Here is a 27546-nt window from a genome sequence, read left to right as displayed (position 1 = left end):
GTCGTCATGAAGTCTGGACTGGATGGAGAAGAGGAAAAAAACTACGTCGTCACCTGTGAGTCACTAGATTTATGGACAATCTGTCATCTCTACTGACATGTTTATTATAGGAAATCCTTGTATTTCACAAAGTCTTTGTGCAGTCCAGGACTGATAGACAAATAAGTGTTACTATTCCCCTTGTCAGGAGAATGTGTCCCTACACGGTGCGATACTGTCAGCGATGGTTGGAGACGGTCAGTATGTGGGGACACAGCCTTTTGACAAGGGGAGTAGTAACACCTATTTGTTAATGATTGGACAAAAAGGAAGTGTTAACAATAGTAACAGGGTGGCGGTGGAGAAGGGGGGCCCAACTATGGGTAACAGCCCAAGGCCTATGTTCTACTTAATCCGCCACTGATCTCTCCCATCATATTTCTGAGCACATGCGCATTGTACCTGTTTGCAGGGTGGAGATTACAGGAGCTTAAGGAAAAGGAGGGATGATGGGACTTGTAGATTTCAGAGCACGTCGAAACTGCAAGTCCCACCCTAAAACCCAGAAGCTTTTGAGTATCAATAGCTTTACAACGGAGTGCAGTAAAGATTTTTTGGGAATTGAAGTGTACATGTGGCAATGTACTGCATAAAGGTGTTAAAACTTATTTGTTGATGTTTTTATTCTATTTGTGGTCCCCGCACAACCCCTTTAATGGTAGCATCTCTAGTGATCTAGAGAAGTAAAGGGATTAAATGTAATAGTCCTGGTGGTCTAGAGTAGTGAATGTGTTCATTGCCACATTCCTGGTGTTTTAGTGTAGTGAAGGGGTTATTTCATACACTGTCTTCAGAAGGTTATTAACCTATTGAATGTATGTTAGCAATAAGTATGAAACCAGGGTTGAAAACCATCTGTAAATTCATGGACAGTTCCAGTGTCTATGAAAAAAAAATATGGATGCACCTTATATTAATTGTAAACTGGGGCCTTGCACAGGTTATTGTGATTATAATTTTCCTTATTTTACAGTTCAGAGTAAATGCTGCTAATGTTCTCATATTTCTATATGCCCAATAGACAAATATTGCTTACTATTATTATCACTCATTATGATTTACCAGATTGTCCATAAGAAATATTGGCGGTCGGGGATTTTTTCATCAGTTATCCAGGAAAAATAAGAAATCAGGTTTGGCAACCCTGTATGGGACAGATGTTAATGAGTTTTGTTTGTAGTCTGTAACCATGGCGACACAATAGTCTGAATAGGAGCTGTAGATACAAATGGGCGAATATTTTTAATCAAGAGTAATTTCAAAATGTGCTTACATTTTTATTTATAATAAATGGTAGTTGACATTTTTTGCAAAAGTGTAAATACCCATGAAACCTGTACATTAAAGTTGGTGGAAAGTTGCTTCAAAAGGACTAAAATACAGCAATGTACATCGTCTATAAACTACTGAATCACAAGAACTTCATTTATGAAGAGTTGTGCATAGTGTGAGCAATTTTATCGGCCCTAAATCAATTGTAAGGTTGGTAACTTGATGACACAACGTCTATGGTGTGGGTGAATCCTGTAATAAACAAAATTTAGAGCCTTCTAAGGTATTAGACTATTTAAAAAATTGCAACTTTTGACTCTACAAGTTTGACTTTTATCTAATTTAAAATTGATAGATATTTTCCAAGGAGACTTCCGTTAGACTCAGTTACTACCCTAATGATTATTCCCTGTCAAACACATCTGCTAAGTAGGTGCTAAATGAAAAGACTGCTGGTTTAAAAAAATAAAATAAAAAAACACAGTGAATTTAAATTGTGTAATAAGATACTGAAAATTACCTCCAGCTTTCACATGTCAGATACTGTAAAAATAAAACTTAGAATGGAAATGCAGCACAGTCATAATTAACACTGTGATGTGTTCTCAAATAATCAAATATTACCTTCTGAGGAGTCTATTGAACAAGATTATTGCAAGTGATAGTTGACTAATCATAATGTGACAGCTATTTTTTATGTCATTGATCTGGGCTGCCGTGAGTATTTGTCAGTGTCACTTAGTATATTTAATAGGGTTGAGATTTCTCCCACATAGAGACAGCTCTTGTACGACTCCAATTTATGTCACCCTTTGCTCACAGAGATCATCTGTACACAGTGGGGATTCATATTAAATCATAAAAACTGGGATAAATAAAATCTGATGCCTCTCTGCTTAGATCCAGGACAGCTCTGTGGTGGTTTTCATCCGTATGATGGTTAATATATTCAATGAGGAAAGTAAATTACATTTGTATTTAAAGCGTAAATGTATAATCATTTCAACAAGTCAGCAGTAAAAAATAAAAATAGCATTGATAATGTAATAGCTGGATTTTTCTGAGTATGAGACTATTTAATGTATGTAGCTGAAAAAATTGTTCTAAAATGATTGCAAGCTGGCCAATCATGTGAGAAATTTGTCTGACAAACGCTTGTTTTGCTAAGGCCCCATGCACACGAACATGCCTTTGCGGCCGCAATTCCCCCGAAAATCCATGGGACAATTGCGGCCCCATTAATTTCTATGGGCCCATGCACACGACCGTGGTTTCCACGGTCCGTACATGACCCATTAGCCTGGACCGCAGAAAGAGCGGACATGTCTTATTACGGCTGTGTTCTGCGGTCCAGGCTCATAGGAAATAATGGACGCGGCCATTTGCACGGCCCGTGATTTGCGGGCGGCTTGCGGCCGACCCGAAAATCTCGGCCGTGCACAAGTCTACGTTCGTGTGCATGAGGCCTAAGAGCTTTTTCCCTAACTTCATTATAAACATGCATGCTCGGCGGAACATGCATCTTTATTTCATTCGGAAGAGGGGAAAAGGCCACTACCAGACATCTCTGGCTAATTCAACATTGATGATCTCTCTTTTCTCCAACATCTGCCATCAGGGGACAGTCAAGAGGCTGCCATACACATTTGGGCAATCCCATTGAAATCGTTGGCAGTATCTAATGTATATGGCCAGCTGTACAGCCCAAATGAGATGTGGCTGGATGGAATTTGGAGAGGTGTCAATATGGTCACAATCTATTTGATAATTCCTGAGTGATTGTAACCATTATTGTCCAGTCTAAATAAACAAAAGATCAACGATAAAACTATCATTTATTGTCAAATGTGATCATGAGTCAATAAAATTCATCACTCTGGTTAACGTAATTTAAAGCCCTTGAAGAGCACTACCAAGTGCACAAAACATATTTGTACATACATATTCCATTAAGAAGTAGTCGTAAGGGACTTATTTAAGCAAGGAGAGTGACTTTGTACCCAGCAATTAGCCCGCATATCCACATGGCAGCTCCATTTTTAAACAATGAGAATGCGCTTGTCTATATTCCTTTCTTCTGTTTTCCGGTCCTTTACCTATGTAAACATACACAAAGTATTTAATTGGTTGTGATGCATAAGCTAGCATTGGTTAGTAGACCTACACTCATTGTTGGATAGAGATGTGCGTGTCAAACTCTGAAGCTCCACTGTTTCACTGTTACCTAGGAAATTGTAACCCATACAGGTTCTACAGTATTATCGTAGCATATAGTATGGCAGGTTTATTCATAGGAAATCTATTCTCATTGCCTACAGAATCACTTAGTGGCTCAAAATAGAGATAATTCAGTCTACCATAGATTAGTTTGCAGACCACATTGGATTCGGGTTATTCAATGGACACAACTACTCTGTCCAACACTGAAGAAGGACATGCAGACAATCCATTGTATTGACATCAAAGATGCCAAGTATGAATAACTGCTCAGACTGGAAAATATACATATGACAACAAGAAATAAATTGCATTATAGATGAGAGATTGGAGTCATTTCTTAAAATTAACACACCGAGGAACCTCGTCCCATATGTCCTACCAAGGATACACAAGGATCTGACTAATATACCTAATAGACCGATAACATCAGGATGTGGTTCAATATCTAGTAATATTTCCATCTTCCTTTATAAGGTACTAAGGAAATTTGTCTTTGAAATGCCTTCTTATATTAAAGATACCACAGATTTGTATTTTAAACTTGAGGTCTATGTTCCGGATACTAGGAAGGTGATCTTAGTTTCATTTGATGTAGGTTACCACTATACCTCAATTGAACATGAAAGGGGTTGAAGGTGGTTTCACAAGGATGTAACCCAGGGGGTGGACGACTCATCCTGACTCTGCTGTTCATTCTCTGGAACAACTACTTTTTTACAAGACGACTATGACCTGCAGCATAGGGGGACAGACATGGGGTTTAATGTGGCCCCTACTTATGCCAACTTGTACACGGCTGCAATCAAGTATGAGTAAATTTATTCTTCGCCCTACGTGGCACACATCTGGAGCTGGTGGAGATATATAGATGACATCTTTCTCATCTGGCAGGGCTCAGAGTGTCATATAAAGGAATTCTTTATGTATTTCAATACTATTTATGCTGAACTATAGTTTACTGTGGTACATTCACGTGTTGAATTGAAAAAATTGGAATCTCGTGTGTATTTAAAAACTGATACAGCATACTGATGTATACACGAAAAAAAACAGACAAGAATAATGTACTTTATTTCAAAGTAGCTATTCATTACAAGTGAAAAAACGATTATTTTTTTTAACTGTTGATTTTAATGTGTAATAAATTCTTGGATCAGGGAAATCCTTGTAGACTTCTACAAAAACATAGGGTTAGGATCGAGTCCATACGTAGAATAGATATTCTTTCCTCTTGCAGAAATAGTCTTAATAGTCTTAATACAGCAGACATTGTCAACCACAAAATTTTGGTAGGTGTGCAATTACCCTGATAGGGGTACTCAACTAAACATAAAGTTAGCAATCAATGAGCTCCTTTTTCTCCTCTATAGATCAATGAATACCAGAAGTACCCACAAGCTGGTTATATGCCTGACTTCTTGATTAAATAGGGGTTGCACAGAATTAGAAAATGTTACTTCTTTCTTGCAGAAACATCACCACACCCAGAGGCGTAGCTAGGTTCTCCAGCACCCGGGGCAAAGATTCAGTTTGGCGCCCCCCCCCCAACTTCTTTCCCGACATCTCCTTCCCCCTCGCAGTGTTTGTTTTCTCTACCAATCGACGTGTCATTTCTTTTTATGTAACGCGAGCATAAAATTATTTGTACATTTCACAAGCAATATGGTCCTATACACAACACCAGAACCAAGCTCACTACATATATACAGCCCCAGAACAAATAGAGCTCAATTTAGTGCAACCCCTGCCGTATAGGTTTGTACGGCGTAAAACTACAGCTCCCAGCATAGCCCGAACAATGTTAAGGATATGCTGGGAGATGCCGTTTCACAAAAATAAATCATATCATAATCATACCACCCATCATCTCACTGCAGATCATACAGTGACTACATTACGGATTAGAGGCAGAGTGAACATTTACATTAAGTGACTCACAGGTGACGTCTCAGATTCTAGTTATTTTTCTCCATCCGGTCCAGACCTCTATGATGAATTCTCCCTGTCACAGCCCATTTCTGCAGTTTACCGCTCACATGTCTTCAGCTTCTCACTTTACCAACATTTCTACCTATAAATAAAGATAAAGTTATCATTATACCACACACTACGCCCCTAAATATAATAGCGCCAAACACTGCACCTCTAATTATAATAGCACCATACACTGTGTCCCACACACACACTGTGCCCCCTGTAGATAGTGCCTGCCATAGAGCCCCTGTAGATAGTGCCCCCATATAGACCACCCCTGTATATAGTATCCCACAAATAACTCCCCCTATAGTGCTCTACAGATAGCCCACTCCTGTATATAGCCCCCTGTAGATATAGCCCACCCCTGTATATAGAGCTCTACAGATAGCCCAAGCATGTATGTAGCCCCCCTGTAGATATAGCCCACCCGCTTGCCCCCCCTAGCTACGCCCCTGACCACACCTGTCCATTGGTTATGTCTGGTATTGCCTCTCAGCCCTATTCACTACAATAGGGCTGAGCTGCAATACCAGCCACAACCCATGGGCAGGTATGATGTTGTTTCTGGAAGAATGCCGCTATGATTTTCTAATCCTGTACAATCCTCTAAAATGTATATGTAAAGGAGTTTAATAACCAAATAAATGTTCTTAGTTTACACTTAGATTATTCACACATTTTTTCCCCATTTATTTTTTTAATGATTCAAATACTTGTGTATTAGAAAGGAAAACATCTTATCCCAGGTGAAAACAATGTAAAATGATAAAATAGTGATGGATGCAAGGATCAATGCTGGGTCTTTCATTACAAAGACCAGGTATAATCACTTAATGGTGAGATTAAGGGGCTTGTCCAGTTTAGAGAACGCATTTTCATATTCCCTATTAGGAAATTCTGAGTTAATAGAGGGGGGTTCTCTGTTGAGAATCCTAATCTCTTTGCCAAAGTGGAGAGCATCTCTTTCTCTGGAGGACCTGTGCATTACACAAACAACCCATTGATATGAATAGGCACTGTGTAATGCTTAATGTCCCTTGTGGTGGTGCTGCAGCAAATTTTTTTGGGGTATTTACGTTTTTATTACGTTTTCCAAACATATGAAATTCAGGGATATAGAAAAAAGAAAAGGGATAGAGGCATATAAGAAATAGTACATTCCAGTTTGCACATGTAATATTGTCTAAAACATTGCAGGACATTCAGTCATATGGTACTATTACAAATAAGTATTATGAATCCACCATATACTATTATAGATATAGATACCAATGTACTCTAATGTACAAATGTTGGCATTCAGTCCACGTTTCGTGTGACTACACTGGATGAAAATGTACAACCGGGGAAGAGAGGTAGAGGAAAGGAGGGAAATAGGAACGGGAGAGAAAGAGGAGAAGAAAAAAAAAGGGAAAACTCGCTCCCTCCCTCCAACAGCACACTAAGCAAGAAGGATCCTAAACGCTGCAGGGAAATGTAACATTTACCACCAGGTTTCCCCCACAGATTACAGATGATCGCTACGTGTCCTAACAGGAGGACACATTGTGATCTCCTTATTTTCAATGGACCCTTCTAACAAGTAAGGTCTTTCTAAAGCTGATAACGCTTTTAAGAGTAAGGCTAGTGTTTCATGGTATTGTAGGTTGGTCATGGTAAAATCCCAGAATTGCTGCAACCACACGGTGGCTTTAATGTTTTTCTGGGAAAAAAAGTTTCAAGCAAACTTGCAAACATCCAAAAAAGTTAAACTATGTCCCATGATTATACCAATACTTGGTTGGCCATGCTGATTTAGGCCCCATGCACACGTCTATAGATTTCATCCGTAATTACGGACCGTAATTACGGATCGTAACTACAGACCCATTCATTTCTATGGTCTATGTCAAATGTAGAATATGTCCTATTCTTGTCGGTAATTATGGCATGGACTCCCCATAGAAGTCTATGGGCGCTTCCGTATTTACGGACGGCTAAGGATGTGCAAGTGGAGAACTTAATTATGAATATCCAGGACCACCCATTTATATGGGATAAAAGAATAGAGTACTGTAAGGACATTTTGTTGACGGAGCAGGTGTGGGGGGAAATAGTGATGACTATTAAAGAGGATCCATGGGAAATCACCTCAGAAAAGCAGGGGAGAAAGTATGGTAAGCTGGTCCCTCTAGACAAAGGGGATTGTTATCTGCACCTCCTATAATATATTTGGGATGCTTACAAAAAGATTTTTTCAATGTTTCTTACCTCGAAGCGAAGCCAAGTTACACTGGAATACCTATGACGTATGAATGCGTGACCAATTTAGAACTATTTTCCAAGGGCAGGATTGGAGATGCGGCTTCAAAGAAAAGACCGTATATGTATATGGAGCAACTTTGCTTTCTGAAAGACATAATGGAGCATGGGTCGTAAGTAAATATCTATGTTATTTAACTGATAAATGCTTTATCATATGGGACATAGTTTACCTCCTTTTCAAACACAATTATTTGTTGCAAGGTTTGTAGGAAGAAGGTGCATTTGGTGACATGGGACTATGCATTGTTCCACAAATACCTGTGGGACATAGTATCCTTCCATTTATTACACAATTGCTCGTTGCTAGGTATTTTACTGTGTATATAGAATGAGATTTAATTATTTCACTGTTATCAAATTTAATATATGTTTCTTAATAAATTTACTATGCTTTGTACAACACACGACACTCTTCAAGATGAGGAGTCTGATGAAACGAATATTGAGACTGCATCTGCCTCAACATCGCAGCCTGTGTTGCAGCCTACTGTGGTGAAGGAGGAAGGGCAAGATGCTGCAGACAGATTCACACAGCCGGCCAGAACGAGAGGCCGCAAAAGAAGGCAAGAGGACACAAGGGCCCAGATTGATGCCCAAGTGCTGGCCCATCTATCACGCAGGAATGAAGAAACGGTGGAAGACATGTTCACAAAAACACTTGCCATGCATCTGAGGCATGTTCCCTGAGGCAGCCTCATCAGGTGTGAGATGGAGGTGTTTTCCTTAAATTCTGCTCCGGTGGAACTCTGTAACGCCATAGAGTTCCATCGGAGCAGACAGTATGTCTAACCACCTTCCCACCTACCAACACCACCACCAGGGAGGCTATCAGAGTACAGGGGATACTATGACCATTCCCAACCCCTCTACTCACAGGAAAGGGCCATGCATCAGCCACCCAGACAGACCTACTCCAGTGCCCAGTACCCATACCAACACTCCAGTCAACAACAGGGGGGGGGGGGAACATGCAGCCACAAATGTTGGTGGTTCTATGCCATAGGACTTTTTGGAATTGTGATTAGTTTTTTCAATTTGTTCTTGTTTTGTTAAAAATACTTTGAATTTGTAATTTATTTCTTCAGAAACTAAAAAAAATAATTTTTTTTTTGACTAAAGCTAATAGTTTCATTGTCTTTGTTTTCTTTGAAGTGTGTGTGTTGTGGATGGGGAATGTTGGGGTATGTGAGGTGGAAGTGGGATGTATGGGTACCTGAATAATAACAACGCACCACATAGAACTACAGTTTTTAAAGTAATTTAAAATTATTATACACAACATAATAAACCAAAGCTAGATCAGTCAACGAATTGAACACACCTATCACACAGCAGAAATGTCAAAGTAAGTGGCGCAAAGCGAACATGTGTCCCATGGGGTTTGCAGATGTTGCACATCATTTGTGGTTTTCTTCTTCATTTTACGAATCAGTAAATACGGACGCATTATGGATACACTACTGATCGTATTTGCGGACAATGTCCAGTATATGGGGACTTTACGAAGGCCTACAGATCCATATTTGCGGACATTAAAAATACGGACGTGTGCATAGGGCCTAGGCTTCATGCACACGACCGTAAGGGTTTTTACTGTCCACAAATACGTATCCGTAGTCATCCGCAAGTCATCTGCAAATATGGAACAGTATCCGTAATTACATGCATCCGTATTTACGGATCCGAAAAAAAACCAGGGAGGAATCTTGGGGAATCCCCTAATGTCGCATAGCAACACTTCCGCAATTACGGATGGCTACAGATCCACCTCAGGTCCGCAATTCCAGTAGCGCCCATAGACTTCTAAAAATAGGTTATGTTCTATATTTTGCGGATCATTTCTACGGAACGGGCACACATTTGTAAATATACTGAAAGGTGTCCGTGACCAGTAGAAATTAATGGATCTGCAATTTCATCCGTAATTATGGATGAAAACTACAGTTGTGTGCATGGGATGGGACCTTACTCTGTAACCTTAGTTACTCACTTTTTGAAGTCTATTTTCTATGTTTAGTAACCCACTGTATAAAATCCAATACTTAGATTAAGATCAATACAGTCTATGTTAGTAAGTAAGGGTATGCCACGAAAAACGCCACAACAAACGCAGCAAAGAGAGTGCAAGCAGGTCAAAATCGGCCTCAAAATTCCTGAAGGAACTTTGAGGCAGATTTTTCTGCCTGCAAAAAAACTCTGTGTGAACCAGGCCTAAGAGAGTTCCTCAATTACTCATTCAAACACTTAAAAACTTTTTTCTCTCTGACAACTTGTCAAAAGTAATTCCTTTCCAGAACAGCAATCATTTAAACAGGATGAGCAATCAGCTTTGGTGATTAGACAGTGAAAATCAATCTGCGCATATCTCAAATTGTAAAGTTGTACATATCTCTCAACAGGTATAGGCTTTTGAAGCAATCATTATTTGAATATATTTTCGGGTAACACAAGCTGATAGACTGTGAGGATCTGCAAATTAACATCAGATACATAAAACTGTAGCATGATGTTGAAAATTTCTGCATAAAATGATATGGCAACTAGTATAGAAAACCTGTTACACGGGTTTGCTAGCAAAAGGAATGATAAGTATTTATAATTGTGCTCTTTAAGAACGATGTTGTCCATTACAGGCTTGTCTTACTTCAGGGTTTTAGCTTGTTTTGGGAATTGGTTTCTCGTTGTTCCTGGCGTTCCTCTGCACTCATAGTTGCTCTTCTTATACAGGTCCTTCTCAATGAATTAGAATATCATCAAAAAGTTAATTTATTTCAGTAATTCAATTCAAAAAGTGAAACTCCTATATTATATAGATTCATTACACACAAAGAGATCTATTTCCAGCATCCTCGGGTGTATCTACACAGTCAAGTTTTGATCAGGTTTTGTTCCGATTTTTTTATGCAGTTCTTAAAGCCAAAACCAAGTGTTGATCATAAAGGGAGAGAACGTATAAAGGGAAGTTTCTAAATCTCCACTTACTTGACCCGTTTTTTTGGTTTCAAAAACTGCGCAAAAAAATCCTGAACAAAAGCTTATCTGTCATGTCCATGGCCGCGGGCCGTCAGGTTCACTCACCTCCTGACGGCCGCAGCCAAGGGTCTGTGAGCACTGGCCCCAGTCTCCTCTTCAGGAGACGCCAGCAGTCACTTCCACTCACCTCGGCCGGGTCCCGTAGGGTGCACGCGCACGCTCGTGCCAGCTCTTAAAGGGGCAGCACGCACACCGAACTTTAATGTGTAATCAGCTCATGAGAGTGCCCTGGACTATAAGAAGGGCTCAGCATCTTGCTTCCATGCCTGTGCGTTGTTTGTCGTATCCTAGTTTGTCCAAGAAAATTGTCTCCTAGTGTTTTCTATTTCCCAGTGCTCCCTGTTCCTGTATCCTGTATCTCGTATCCCGTACTATCCTGGTCAAGTGCCGTGCTGTGCTGTAGTCGAGCTGTGCTGTATTCCACGCCTGTCCTGCTACACCACGCCTGATGTCTGCCTGCTGCCTAGTCCCAGCCGAGCCTGCCTTGCTACTGTCCGAGCTGCCACAGGTACCCTATACGAACTATAGACTGTGACCTGCGCCCTGTTGGCCAGCTGCCATACCGCCAAGGCGGTATGGCCCAGTGGGTCCACGAACCCCTCGTGACATTATCATAACCTTCTGAAGACTAATGTAATAGGAAGCAGGGGGAGGAGGGGTCAGATTAGGAAATGTAATAGGCCTAAAAAGATATGGTTACAAGGATGTAGATGTTGGAAATGAATGTGATTGTCCGAGTTAGGCTACATTCACATGACAGTGAAAAAAATGGCCATAAAAAAACTGATCAACTGTCAGTTTTCATGCCCATTTTGCATCAGTGTAACTCCAAATTTTAATCCATTTCCAGTCCGTCTGTGCGTTTTTAATGGCCGTTTGTCATCCATTTTGCATCTTTTCTTCATGGCCGTTAAAAAAACCTGATGAATTTCATTGGTCAGGCTTTTTTTGTCCCAACCGCCTGAAAACATCCAAAGGAAGGTTCACTTAGACCCTATTTACAGCCCCCTGTAGATGCCACACAGCACCCACTTTATATGATGCCACACAGGCTCCCTGTATATGATGCTACACAGCCTCCCTGTAGATGCCACACAGCCTCGCTCTATATGATGCCACACAGTCCCTCTGTGAATGATGCCACACAGCCTCCCTGTATGTGATGCCACACATGCTCCCTGTAGATGCCACACACCCTCCCTGTATATAATGCCATAAAGCCTCCCTGTATATTATGCCACACAGCCTCACTGTAAATGCCACACATTGTAGATTATGCCACACCGCCTCCCTGTAAATGCCATACAGCCCGATGTAGATGATGCCACACAGCCTCCCTGTAGATGACACAGCTTCCCTGAAGATGCCACACAGCCTCCCTGTAGATGCCACACAGCTCCGATGTATTTGATGCCACACAGCCCGACATTTATTAATAAACAATCGGTTGAATGCCTACACACTCACCGATGCACCGCCGTCTTCTTCAGGTATGGTCTCTAGTCTTCACGTGAGGTCTCTCGTCTTCATAGGATCTGTGAAGGCGGCGCAATGATGTCATCGAGTCGCCTGCGCAGAACCCGTGAAGACTAGGGACCACAGCTGAAGAAGACGGCGCTGCATTGGTGAGTATGTAAGGCATTTAGTGTCATCGCGCCGCTGATAGCCAGCTAGGGAACCAATATTTCCCTCGCATCTTGAATTACCATTTCACAGATCACTTTTTAACGTTTGTTACATGTGTTGACGGCCGTTAAAAACAGATCCATTAACTTCTACAGGGGACCGTTAAAAAATGGCTGTGTGAATACACGCATAGAGCTTCATTGTTCTGAAAACGTCCGTGTGACGGCCATTCAAAAAATGTCTGTCTTATGGCCATTTTTAACAGTCATGTGAATGAAGCCTTAACGCATTCCAGAGGACTGGGGCAGCACGAGGTAAGTCTTCAAGACGGGAGTGGGAGGGTCGGATTACGGAGGATGTTAATCTTAAATCATTGGCAGAAAGTAGAAAATGGGAAGGGTGGTAGACAGAGATGAGGGATGAGATATAAGGAGGTGCAGCACTGTGGAGAGCTTTGTGGGTGACTGGCACAGGGTAAAGGAATTGGTGTAGCGGTTGGTCAAAATGATGAGCCAGGCTGCTGTGTTCAGGATAAATTAGAGAGGGGAGAGTTTAGTGAGTGGAAGACAGATTAGTGATGAGTTACAGTAGTCAAAACGAGAATGAAGCAGAGCAACAATGAGAGTTTTGGCTGTTTCCACAGTAAGAAAATGGTCAATTCTAGAGTTGTTTTTGAGGTGCAGGTGACAGGAGCGTGAAAGTGATTGAATATAAGAAGTTAAAGGAAAGATCTGAGTACAACATAACCCCAAGACTAGAGGTGCTGCCTATGGTAGTGCCACACACTGAAATGGAAACCTCAGGTTTAGGCAGTGTATCCTATCTACATGACAATATTAGGGAATTGAGTTATTACAATTGCAAATCATTATTTTCACTTTATGTTTTGTTTAATTGTATTTCTAATAATGCATTTAGGTTTTTATATCAAACCAGCTGTAGGGTGTGCAGCTTACAAATGATTGAGCTTCAAATAGGAATATTAAAAAGACTTAAGCAGATATTTTTGTGCCTCTGCAACCTTGCATTTCAACACTTCATTTGCTAGCTTACTACACTTCAATGGAAAAGGTAATTATAGTCTAAATTAAACTCTCTAGACTGTGTCCCAATGTCTTTTTAGTGCAAGGCATGAAAAGAAGGCCAATTTATGCGTATTTACTCCTTGTTTAGAAGATTCATGTTTATCTAATATACAGTCAATATTATTGTCCTCTAAGAGTTTAGGGTATTGCTTACAATCTGTCACAAAGAAGTCTATGATAGCGCTACAGCCAAGCTCTACTGGTTCAGAAATCATTTAATGGCAGAGAAATCCTGATCAAGGCTCACATAATTAACTAGAAACATGGAAAAGCATTTACCATATGCTGCGGATCAATAAAAGTGTAGGATTCAGAAGTTATGAGTTTCATTTACCTAAATTCATGTTCACTTAAGATGTTCATATGCAGTTTTTTTCTGCTTAATTTACTTGTAAGTAGCTTAAAGTGTAACTAAACATTCGACAAACTTCTGACATGTCAGAAGTTTGGATTGGTGGGGGTCCGAGCACTGAGACCCCCACCAATCGCTAGAACTAAGCAGCTTAAGTGCTCGTGTGAGCGCTCAGCCGCTTCGTGTCTGTACGGCTAATTCTGGAAATAAATGTATCAGTGTACGGACTCAATAGAAAGTCTATGAGCCCGTACTCCGATACATTGGCTTTCCGGAAAAAGCCGAACAGAAGCGAAGCAGCTGAGCACTAACACGAGCACTTCAGCTGCTTCGTTCTAGCGATTGGTGAGGGTCTCAGTGCTCGGACCCCCACCAATCCAAACTTCTGACATGTCTCTATGACATGTCAGAAGTTTGTCGAACGTTTAGCTACACTTTAAGGCCCTTTTACAGTGGCTAAATATCAGGCAAACGAGCGTTCCCGAGAATTGGCCTGTGTAATCTGGGCAACGATCAGCCGATGAACGGGCAAACGCTCGTTCATTGGCTGATTGCATCGTTTTAAATGGCCAAAATATTATCGTTGTCAGCAGCACATCTCTGACATTATAAAAATGTATGCAGGCGAGCGATCGGGGTAACGAGCGCTCTTCCCCATACATAGCTCCTTGCGAAAGGAGCAAATGAGCGCCGATCAACGTGCTGTCTCGTTGACATGGCCCTCGTCGGGCCGTGTAATATCAGCTTTGGTATCTCTGTGTTTATATATCAATGTAAGGTTAAAGGGTTATTTATGAGATATCCATATGCAAACTCCAGCCCACTAAACGGATGTGCCGAGATGACTGGAAGAAGCCTGGCTGGAAGCCGAAATTCAATGACAATAGCAGGGTACACAAGACTAGGAAGGTTTGCAGTAGTCACCCAGTGTATTCTTTGATTGTTGCTATGCAACGGCCCAAGCACACCCTGCCTCATATTTTATCTTTCAGAAACCTATAAGAGAAAGCAGTGGCATCAGGTATCAGGCTGGGTTCACACGACCTATTTTCAGACGTAAACGAGGCGTATTATGCCTAGTTTTATGTCTGAAAATAGGGCTCCAATACGTCGGCAAACATCTGCCCATTCATTTGAATGCGTTTGCCGACATACTGTGCCGACGACCTGTCATTTACACGTCGTCGTTTGACAGCTGTCAAACGACGATGCGTAAATTGACTGCCTCGGCAAAGAAGTGCAGGACACTTCTTTGCAACGTAATTTGAGCCGTTCTTCATTGAAGTCAATGAAGAGCAGCTCAAGATTATGGGCGTCAAAGAAGCCTCGCAAAATGCGAGGAGGATCTTTTACGTCTGAAACGACGCAGCTGTTTTCTCCTGAAAACAGTCTGTCTTTTCAGACGTAAAAGGAAGCTAGCGTGTGCACATACCCTCATAATTACAGGTTCGACTTTACATGGGAAACTATGGTTTTCCCCTGTTTCCATTTAACCAAAGTTGGTACTTCACTTTGGTAGGCCATGTTTGGCTTCCTTTTTAGAAGTACCTAACCTTTGGAAAATGTATGTGGGATGAACGTGATCCTATGTCTCTTTGTAAAGTGATGGATTCTGTTTACTGCAAATATGCCACTGAATATAATGAGTAACGTTACCACAATGTTGACCTGAACTATTTTAAGGATAAGAAATTGTCCTGATGTCTGCTGGTAGGCATGTGTGTTACCAGCCTTAGGTCTCATGTACACAGTAAAGCAGTATTCACAAACCCTGTATGGCGGCCCACTGACTGAGTCTGGAAACTTCGGATTGGGGCCTTAATGAGGCACTGCATTCTCCCATAGAAGCATTATTCTGTGATATAGCATGCAATGGAGTCTGCCAGAATTTTGTTCTCCAGGTGTTTCTATAAAAAAAATTTAAAACACAATGAGAAAGTAAATAACAGTCTATAGGCATTGTATTGTGGATTCAAAATTCTGACATGTATATGGACCCTTACCCTTATTACTGTTTAAGTCCCTGTTCACACTAGCTTCCATTTTTACAGAGAGATATGATGGATCAACTATGATACATTATGATTATTTTTTCCTTCACGGACATATTATAGGTCCGTCAAGATTCCACATTTTTCTACTGGATAGAATAATGCAGCGTACTGCACTAACTTCAGAGCCTTCCACAAAACATTGCTACATTGTCTATTTCTTTCTTGCTTGTTTTGTATTTAATTTAACAATGTCATTGGTGAACAAGGTTATCCAGCCCATATGTAATAGGCAAACATATAAATCCAGGAGATTACATAAAACACAAACCAATTTTAAATTGGGTTACGGAATTAAAATGACAGGAGGAATGAACATTTAAATAGCAAACATTTAATGTGCTGTGTGCACTGGTGATACATTTTGATTATACTAACACTACATTTTTATGCTTGGAGTAAATATTGAAGTACAGCCGGGACACAGCTGATCAAAGCTATTTGCCTGGCTCATCTGATAAAACCAAGCTAATAAGCAAAACCTCTGCTAAGTCTTCTAAACATAACAATTTATCTCTCAATTTCACCTACTGGGAAGCTGGATGAGTGAGTACTTTATTTGAAATGTGCATATTCCTCTTAAGTTATGATGAACTATGTTTTTCTACATTGTCTTTTTCTACACTGTGAAATATTTTTTTGTTTCTTGTCTTTGAATCATTGAATATCTGGTTATCCACACACTGGGGAGTTGTCTGCCTGTTCCTGGAGTCTAACGTACAGGAACAGGCGCCACTATTTGAGCCCTAATTTTAGGGCAGACAAATTCCGTGCCACTGCAAGCATGTTTTTTTCTGAAAAGCCGTTTTGAAGGATGAGACAGCCCTTATCACCTTTTTGAACACCGATAGAGTCTAGGTAAAGCTGGTTTTGTCCCATCTTCCCTGAGGAATCTTTTGGCCGTGAGGAAAAGCGTCGGGAGGATTTTTTTAATGATATAAATGAGAGGTACCCCGATCCCCTTGCACCGATAAAAAACGGATGACATCCAACGTCTGAACGGGTAGGGCGGCATTGACCCCTGTTTTTCATCCATACAAAGAAATATCTAAAATGGGACATTTGCAGAGCCCTCTTTGAAAATGCATTTATTTATGAGAATAACATTTCTTGGTGAATATTGCTGTCTGATGAGGCAATGTGACTTGCAGAAAACCCTCAGAAAACGATATCTGAACACTTATCTTATGAAATGCAATGTAACTTGTTAAAAAATGTATGTTTCAACATACACCAGAAAATTTATGTTTGAACATACATCATTTGAATCTACTATGCTGCTATAATTAATGTATGTGTGTCAGTATTTCCCTATACGAATATTTTTAAAAGAATATAGTAAAAGTTATTTTTTACATATAAATTCAGAGTCTACTTTTTTTTTAGGATATATATTACGGAGGACTTCAAAAAAACGAGTCCAGGTGGTGGACTTTAGATCACACCATCACAAGCTATTATAGAACACAACAAGGTATAGAACTTTTAAATAGCTATATTTTATTTTCAGTGTCGCTCAATAATACTTGTTATAGTTATAGAAATGAGATCAAATACATTTAATGCTAAAAAAAACACTTCAGGCAAAACACTGTCATATGACCTGAGGATTTGGTACATGGCACAGGAATTCTTTCTGTTGTTCTTCGAATCCCCTCAGACAATACTCTAGAAATTATACCTTGGGACAGGTTTAATAATATATTGGCGTAAATACTTTTTTGAGCATGTGCGATTGTGTCAGGAAATGCAGAAAAAATTCCACCATTTTTCTCATTCAATTTATAACAGAAAACTGGGGCAGAAAAAACAAGAAGATCCAGCGATTCGTGGTGTAACTAGGAAACGCTCGGTTTCCACTTTATTGGATATAAGCGAACGAGAAGCTTTAAAGAAACACCAGGAGGAGACTTGACCTAGCCATGATTAAGAGCACAGCTAGTGCTTGAAACGCGTAGGCTAAATCTATTTGCCACATACCACCACCTTGTCTCTCCTCCTGGTGTTTCTTTAAAGCTTCTCGTTTGCTTATATCCAATAAAGTGGAAACCGAGCGTTTCCTAGTTACACCACGAATCGCTGGATCTTCTTGTTTTTTCTGCTATTGCCTGCCGTGTGCCGTCACGGATGGTCCGGGCGATCCTCAAACACAGGAGCATCAGACTGGTGAGCTGGAGGTTTCCTCCCTTTCCTTTTCCCTTTCATTATCACAGAAAACTGGGGCAAATGCATAGATAAATCTTCCATAATTTGTAAATACAATTAAAGCTATATTCAAATTTGGGTTCAGAGCCTCCATTGCAAGTTCTGTAAGATTTGATGGTAAGAATTAGCACTACATGATATACATCCTTTGATAGATTCGGGACTGCATTGTGGCCTCCATTATAAACAAAATCCAACAATGCAGATGTGAACAGAGCCTTAGTCAGATAAATCCTAAAAATATTACACCCATGAAAGTTAATGGGGCTGAAGAAAGTAACTTCTTCTTTTGCCAAAAACTTAGGCAGCACTGGAGCTCAAAGAGATGGGCTGTACACTATTACTACTACAAATATAAGAGCATTATTTGCCATCCTAACTGGTGGGTGGTCTGCTTCAAAACTCAATGTCAGATCCAGGGCTATCCTTCGCCTTTTTTGCGCCCTGGACAAGGGTTAATGATAGGGCCCCGCTGCACTTCACAAAAATCTGTGTGTCACGCCGGCCCATGTTTGTTTTTTTTTAAACTTACCTTGTCTTCACTGAATCACTTGTGTGTTCTTCTTGTTCTCTTTAGATGCTAGCCGGGCTTCTGTGATCACATCACATGACACTTCCTGTCATGTAATCCGTATGGGTGTAAAATGGTGCTGCTCTTTCCTGGAGGCCCCAGCAGATAGTATCCCACGTGATGGGCTTAGATACAGGTCTCCAGCAGACAATATTACACATGATAGGCTTAGATACAGGTCTCCGGCAGACAGTATCACACATGATAGGCTTAGATACTGGGCCCCAACAGACAGTACCTGTATTTAAGCCTATCATGTGTGATAATCCATGCTGGGGCCCTGTATCTAAGCCCATTATATGTGATTCAAAAGAGAATAACAAACATGATAGGCTTAGATACAGGGCCCCAGCAGAGAGTATCAGGCATGATAGGCTTAGATACGGGGCACCAACATACAGTACCTGTATCTAAGCCCATTTTGTGTGATAATCTCTGCTGGGGTCTTATATCAAAGCCTATCACTTGTGGCTCATCAAATATTATAGGCATAAGTACAGGGCCCCAGCAGAGAATATCATGCATGATAGGCTTAGATACAGGGCCCCAGCAGAGAATATTACACATAATAGGCTTAGATACAGGGATCCAGCAGAGAGTATCACACAAGATAGGCTTAGATACAGGGCCCTAGCAGAGAGCAATACACATGACAGGCTTAGCTAGTGGGCCCAAGCGGAGAGTAACACACATGATAGGCTTAGATAAAGTACCCCAACAGATAGTATCCACTATATTATACTTACCCAGTCACCGCTCCTAAATTGTTTCCTCTTCACCTCCGGGCACAGCACTTGCTCCTGATGCCATTAAGTGCCAGAACGTTATCTGCGCCACGCGTACAATGTCCTGACGATAAACAGCGTCGGGAACCAGCGCTGCATCCGGAGGTGAAGAGGAACCCACAGGAACATAGAGGGTAAGTTTACAGAAAATGGCGGTAGCAGCAAGTGCGTGGCTCAGGATGCAAAGGACAGCCCTGGTCAGATCATTATAATAGTATAATATAAAGTAATTGCATAATTAACACAATGTTACATTGTAAATAACACTAAGGCCACATTTGTTAAGACTGGGTTATTTCACACCAGCCATAGTAAAGGAGATAGTTGGCATGATTTGTGCCAATTTATTATAATCTGCTGGCCGCTTAATGAGTTTGCCACATTTTGCACTGTCTGAGAGGCAAAAAAACAAATCTACTTCTGCTATGAGCAGGCATAGAATTTGCGATATTCATGACATTTGTAGGATTTTTACTGAATACATTTGACTAAAACTACGTCTCATTGGAGACCACGGCCGCTTTTCTCATCAGTTTCCACATTTTACTGCACATTTGTCCCATGTAGCGATTTACAAAAATTGACAGTTTATGCCAAAACTGCATGATAAGTGTGGACCTAAGGCCCCATGCATACGACAGTATGTTTCATCAGTAATTACTGACAGTAATTACAGACCCATTCATTTCTATTGGCCACGGACACCTTTCAGTATTTTTACGGGTGGGTGTCCGTGCTGAAAAAAATTATAGAACCTGTCCTATTCTTGTCCGAAATTATGGCAAGGACTCTCCCATAGAAGTCTATTGGAGCTTCCGTAAATACGGACGGCTACAGATGTGCATCCGTAAACCGTCCGTATTTACGGGAGCATTGCTAGGCAACATGTTGATGACATAATTTGCAACCTCCCTCTTGTTGTACGGATCCGTATATACAGATGAAATATGGATGCCTACTGATCCATATTACGGACAGTATTTCGGGATAGATGAAAATACTGTCATGTGCATGAGGCCTTAGGCGATTGCGGGCACGGCCGGCCGCCGTCAAAGTATGGGAGCACGGCCCGTAAAAAACTAAAAGTAGGACATACTCCATAATTCACGGCACAGTTCTACAGCACGGACACCCTTCCATAGCGATACTGAAAGGTGTCCGCGGCCAATAGAACCTGGCGGGTCCGTAATTGCGGACCGTATTGCGGTCCGCAATTACGATTTTTTTTTACGGTCGAGTGCATGCCCCCTCACATCATTATTTACCCACATCTTTAGGGTTAAATGTCACTGGAACGTCTACATCTTGCACAGTGGAGTCTAGTTTACTGAAGATATTATTTTTAGATCACGCTCTGATGCAATTGGATGCACTCTAAAACAAAAACAAGAGACATATAAACTACAAGTCTTCTTTTTTACAATATTGAAAGGCTGTTCTAGTAATTTGTATAACCTGCAATTATCATTATAATTGCTCACCTGTAAAAGTCAGTCTGTCAAAGGCAACCTATATTTATATTGTACTATGTAGACAAGGAAAACATAAAAGGATTAATTACAACGTTGTACAAATGCAATGACATTTTTATCTAGATTAGAAAATGTGATCATGTTTGTATTTGAGTCTCCACTTTACAATCTGTTTTCAGGATACTTAACATTGTAAGAACATTAAAAAACCGAGTAGATACAACAAAACCATAAGTTCCAAAATAAATATTAGATATTGCCATATCCTGGGGAAGAAATCTATCATTTAGGGAAATGTAAGTCTTTTTTTGATTGTTAATAGTAAAGGAAGCCTAAGAATTAATTTCAAATTATTGGACAACCAAGTTGAATAATCCTATGATGAGTAACAGAGGATTCTCCTATAGGCCCAGGTTATGACACATAATAGGCTTCAAAGGTCTAGCAGAAGAACCCCATTTGGAATTGACTTTGAAGTTACTTACAAATAGGGTCTATTTCTTATGAACTGATTTCCAAAGAAGCTATTTGACCATATAGAAACAACAACAAAATTTACAATGCAATTAAAAGTCAATGTGCATATGTTCTGTACAGATAGAGAATGGGCCCACAAAATATCTTCCTCTGGTGGGCCCAAGGAACCTCAGTTAAATAAGAAGTAACAGGAGTCAAAACGTGCCTATTTTTGCTGCTTCCAACACATCACACATCGGGGTACTGTATATATATATATATATATATATATATATATATATATATATGTATCTCGATATCTATATACATCTATATCTATATAGATATAGATATATATAGATGTAGCTATTATAATCCTAAGTGTTATGTGTGTTATGTTGCTTAAAGAAAGTATAATATATATATTAAAAATCAGGATCGCCACATTGAGTCTTGCTGCGGGGCTGGTAAAGATGGAGCGAGACACATGTGCAATGCACACAGCCACCATGTTAATCAGAGAACTAGGCGCCATATTTAAAAGGGCAACACACTGGCTTCAGTGCCAATTACAGTATGTGTTTACTATCCCTAGCTAGGCCTTTGCACCCTTCTGTTGCTGAATCAGGTATTGACTCCTCATTTGACGTGGGTTGTTTGACTCTTCTTCTTCTCCTTCGCTCCGCGCTGCAGCACATGCCTGTTTCTTCTTACAACATTTTTGGCTTGTCTGAATACCCTCCTGATTTACCCTCTACAGTACCACAAACCCAACTCTACTTGACTATCATTACCCTGACCCTTGGCTTTGTGAGTAAGTTTACATCATAACCGATTGGTACATTCAGGAAAGAGTCTTGTCGATGTACACATGTACTATTGTAAACCATGTGAGGACAAGAACATATTCAAACCAAGTATATCTTGGTGCATTGATAACGTTTACATGTAGTTCCTCATCTGTATCTGCCTGAATCCCATTGACAACCTCTGGCCTGCGTGACTACGCTCATGTTCCACATGTCTGTCTGTCTGTCTGTCTTACTATCTATCCACCCACACTTACAGTTATTACAGTAATTGCTATATTCTATCCTCCATATGATTAGGAGTAATTATTGTAAAGTTTTAGATGGTAATTTTTCACATGCCGCTGCTCTAACTAAAATGGTCAATGATTTGATAATTACCTGAAACTTAAAATGTATTGAATAAAAATAATTATAGCCTTTCTTTTTTCTATCTTTACACTGACATGTGATTTAAAAATAACATTAACCCTGTAAGGGAATGTAATAATTGTTATTATTATCATCATTATCATGAGAATTTCAGTGGTCTTGATGTGTTAATACTTGAAGGGGTCTTCAAAGTTTTAACATTTATAACCTATCCACATGATAGGTGACAAGTGTCTGATCACTGTGGGCCCCACCGCAGGGACACCCACCAATTACTATAACGGGGTTCTGAAAACCCTGGTTCCTCCTCACTGCACGTCCCACAGTGTGGAGGAGCTTAAATGGAGCTACGGTCAAGCATGTGACCTACTCCTCCATTCAATGTCCAATGCTTCTATAAGTGTGCCAGTCGCACGGTTGTGTGTAGTGCGCCATGCTGGCTTACAGCATATTAGTTACGCCCATCGTATTCCATCAGGCGGGCTTCCCAACACATATCAGATGCATTTTTTCAGGACACAGCCAGGCCTTGTAATGCTGGGGGAGAATAGTATGTCAGCGCTTGCTGTAGTGCGTCTGATATGTGCTGGGCAGCACGCCTGATGAAATAGGATGGGCGTAACTAATAGGCTGTAAGCCAGCATGGCGCACTACACACAACCGTCCGACTGACACACTTATAGACACTATATCTGTGTGCAATGTTTATACTAGGCAGCCACCCCCCTCATGGATAGGAGGCATGTGAGTGGCTGTTTTATCAGTGTCTGCACCTGTGCAATCTCCCTCTATATAGCAATTGTGGCCTGTCTGTCTCCTGTTAGGAGGTGGTGTTTTATCCGGCTCCTGTTTCAGTAAGTGGCCATGCTTTGTGTGTGTTTTTGTCTACAGGGGGGGGGCTGTATAGCACTGTCTACAGGGGGGGTGTATAGCACTGTCTACAAGGGGGGTTGTTTGCCACAATCTACAGGAGGGGGCTGTATGGCACTATCTACAAGGGTGGGCTGTGTGTGGCACCCAGGGGAAGGGGGGCCAGTCAAAAGTTTGCTATGGGGCCCAGTGTCTCCTAGTTATGCCCCTGCTGTATAAAAGGTGTCTGTTTAGGGATGAGAGGGAGACTAGACTGTACCTCTCTGTCCATTCTTACTGCCTCAGGATGGCTGCTAGCCCATAGTCCAGCAGAAAGGGGGTATGCTACAAACATGTCTGTGAGGTGGTCAGTACAGCTACAGTATTAGCACCAACCATCCCAGGCCCCAGACCACTAGATGCAGGACTTTCTCTAGAATTCCATAGAATGTATAATGTATATGCTGACAAACCTCGCTCCATGGCAAGCCACGTCCCAACAAACTGCTCCCTGTCAAAGCGAAAATGTCCCCAGAGAATATATTCAAGTGTTCTATGAAAATAACAGATAGACATCCTATGGCCCAACAAGGCACAGAGTAACATCCACAGCCAGGTAGCTAGCCCAGAGGGACCCAAATGTACAGGGCCAGCTTTAGGTTAAATGTCTCCTTTTAAGGATCTTTTGTTGACATTCCCTACTTTCCAAATAATAGTATATATTACATCAACTGTCCACCAATTATAAGGCAAAGCTATTTTTATTTTTTTGCAAATGTGATGCTGCCAATAGGCTTACTAAATCCAATAAAAAGTAAAAACCAGGCTTTTAATTGGACATATTCTATAAGACATAGGCAGTGGCGGATTAAGTAGACCATAGGCCCTGCACTGTTCCACAAGCTTGGGCCCCCCTTCTCCACCAACGTCCTGCGACGCCGTGTCTATATTAAACACCACCTTTCTGTGTGAACATTGACAAATGAGTGTTACGATTCCCCTTGTCAAAGGGCTGTGTCCCTACATACTGACAGTCTCCAACCATCGCTTAAAGTATCACACTGTGAATCACACATCCTCTTGACAATGGGAATCGTAACACGTATTTGTCTATTAGTCCTGGATACACAAAGACTTTATGTGAAATATAAGGATTTCTTATAACAGACATGTCAGGAGAGGGGACAGATCTATACATCCAATGACTCACAACTGATGACTTCTCTCATGGGAGTCGTTCTCTTTTCTTCTCTTCTCCATCTGACATAGACCACTATGGTGACTGCAGAGTTTCCTGATGAGAAATCTTTGCCCCTCGATTCTGCAGCTATTTTCAGCTTCTATAAAAACACAAAAAATCAGAAATTAAACACCCTAAATAGTTTTATACCCCAGACCAAACTCCTAAGCAAATTAAGAGCCCAGGCCCATACATTAACTCAGACCAATAATTTCAGTCCCCAACGGGGTAACTAAACTTTTTAAAAACATTTGGTGTGTCATAGTGATATGTCAGAAGTTTTGATCGATGGCAGTCACAGCATTGAGACCCCCACCGATCTCTAAAACAAAGTGGCAGAAGTGCTCGGGTGAGCACCATTACACTTAATCTCTGATCGCCTTTCCTCAGAGCAGTGTACGGACTCATAGACATTCTATTGAGCCCATACACCGCTTGCTCGGCTATCAGAGGAAAGACTATCAGAAAAAAGTGGCACAGCACTCACCTGAGTGCTTCTGACACTTTTTTTAGTGATTGGTGGGGTCTCAGTACTCGGACCCCCACCGATCAGAACTTTTGACATGTCACTATGACATGCAAATTAAAAAATAAATAAAAAAGTTTCGTTACCCTTTAGGGCATGGCCAGACGTGGCGGATTTCCTCTTGAATTCCGCAGCGGACACTCCGCAGCGTTAATCCGCAGCGGAGCCGTTTCTCCATTGACTTCCACTTTTATTTAGCAGTGTTCGTTTAGACGATGCGTAAAATTCCGCTGCGGAGCATAGGCTGCGGTGCGGAATTTGGTGTCCGCAGCATGCAATGGCTGTTGCGGAGTTGTGGCGGACTGGTTGCGGACTCATGGCGGAATTTCTCCATTGACTTCAATGGAGATTCTAAATTCCGCAATGAAGTCCGCACATGTTATGTGTGGTGCGGATTTCGGGTGTGTTGCGGTGCGGACTTCCAGCAGGAGCAGGATATGACATCATTCTGTAGAGGAAAGGAAGCCGCCATTTTCGGCTTGCAGCCTGACAGGAATTTACTAGAAGAGACAGAAAACTCTGAACCCAGGCTGCAATGGCAAGATATAGACGGATGGACATGGAAGTTTCCGCCCTGATAAATCTGTTAAGTACATGTATATGTTTATGTCATGTTGTTTCAAGTGGACTAGTATGTATGGTTTAACACTAGCAGCACCTGCAGTATGTACATATTCTAAGGCAGATCAACATGTAACAGATCCAACGTTAATCCTGAGTACCAAGCAAACTGCAATATGCACTGTATATTTATTTTGTAGGTGCATAATAGGCCAGAAATCTGGGACACCTCAAGTGCTGGTTATAGTGACCGTAATGCACGTGAGGACGGATGGACCTACGTGTGTCGCGGTCTGTACCCCGAGTGGGATGGGATGCTGGAGAGAGAGCAGGGAGTGATTGGTAAGTTTGCATATAGGTTGTAATGCAGATCGTTTTAAACACTGTATGCTAACGTTGTTTTGCATCATTTGAATGCAGAAAATTCTATTCAAATCTTTGGCCTTTCCTGGCTAGCTAAACCATACACCAACTTCTGTCATGTCACTATGCCACGTGCAAAGTTGTTGACCACTTTCTTCCAACTGTAAGGGTATGTTCACATGGCCTATTTACGGCCATAAATCGTGCGTTTGACACACCAATTTACGACAGAAAGTACGTCTTGAAAGCGTTGACAAACATATGCCCATTCAAATCAATGGCCAGATGTTTGCCAGCGTATTGGAGCCGTCTCGGCATGCGTCATTATAGCCGTAAAATGCCTACATTTCGCATGGAAAGAGGTCGTGGGAACCCAGCCGTAGCCATATCCACTGTCTAGTCGAGTTCTGACCCAATGATGTGGTTGCATTGATGATCTATCCTCAGGCCAGGCCATTTGAAGGGATTGCTCTGGATACACCTTACTTCATTCCCCATTGCCCTAATTTTCAAACCTCATTCCTTTTCCAGAAAATGATGTGCGCAACAGATGGCGGACAGTCCGCGACCGTTTCCGGAAGCAGCTGTCAAAAACACCTGCAAGTGGCTCCTCTCCGGCACGTGGCGCAACGATTGCCCACTATGAGAAACTGGCTTTCCTGATTCCGTGCAGGGAGCTACGAACGTAAGTCTCTATTTGCACACACACCTGTGTTAAAAGGGAGCGCATGAACCAAGTGATTACAATCAATCGGATTTCAATTTCCCTCCTTTGTCGATTACAGTGGACATGTTTGTTTGGCTTTTGCCAGTGTCGTCACTAAAATGTCCCTTGACCTTACACATTATGACATATCACTCTGCGTTGCTTATGTAACTCATTCTCTTCCTGAAGAGAATGAGTCTTTAGTTTCCACCCACAAGCTTGTTGTCAGATCGTGTGTGTGTAGAATGCCAACCGGCAATGTTAACGAGATTTGCGACTGACAAACTGTCCGAGAAATGTGTTAACATTCCCAAAACTCTGTGCCCTTTTTTTTGCTTGCAGATCTCAGGGCAATGTACCACCTCGCCCTCTGCAAGTGAGTGCCTTTGCCCAGGTGCAGCAGCAGCCCTTGGGAGCATCGTCTGCCAATGTGGTGGGGGACATGACTGAGGAAGATGTGCCCCACGAGTCAACTCCGGCCCCAACAGTTCCTCGTGAAGACACCTCTCCAGCCCCCCCGGCAGGACCTTCCCGTCATAGGCAACGAGTGGGTGGGCGAAAGCGCGTGGCCACACCGGAAACAAGCAACACGGTGGAGGCACAAGCCCTAACAATGATTCGGAGGGTGGAGGATGAGTACCACAATTTTGGTTATTCCCTCGCTGGCCGCTG

At 41.4% G+C, this 27546-nt stretch overlaps 1 long non-coding RNA gene across 1 annotated transcript; it reads left to right on the top strand.

The window, feature by feature from the left end:
* Positions 1-17395: 17395 nt before the first annotated feature.
* On the top strand, positions 17396-26817 carry LOC142652997 (uncharacterized). The gene is made up of 3 exons (XR_012848011.1): positions 17396-17433; positions 26006-26147; positions 26700-26817. It is a non-coding gene; the product is annotated as an uncharacterized LOC142652997 (long non-coding RNA).
* The last annotated feature ends 729 nt before the right edge of the window (positions 26818-27546 follow it).

Source organism: Rhinoderma darwinii, chromosome 5 (assembly GCF_050947455.1).
Source record: "Rhinoderma darwinii isolate aRhiDar2 chromosome 5, aRhiDar2.hap1, whole genome shotgun sequence".
NCBI lineage: Eukaryota > Metazoa > Chordata > Amphibia > Anura > Rhinodermatidae > Rhinoderma > Rhinoderma darwinii.
This window is presented reverse-complemented; position numbering and strand designations above follow the sequence as displayed.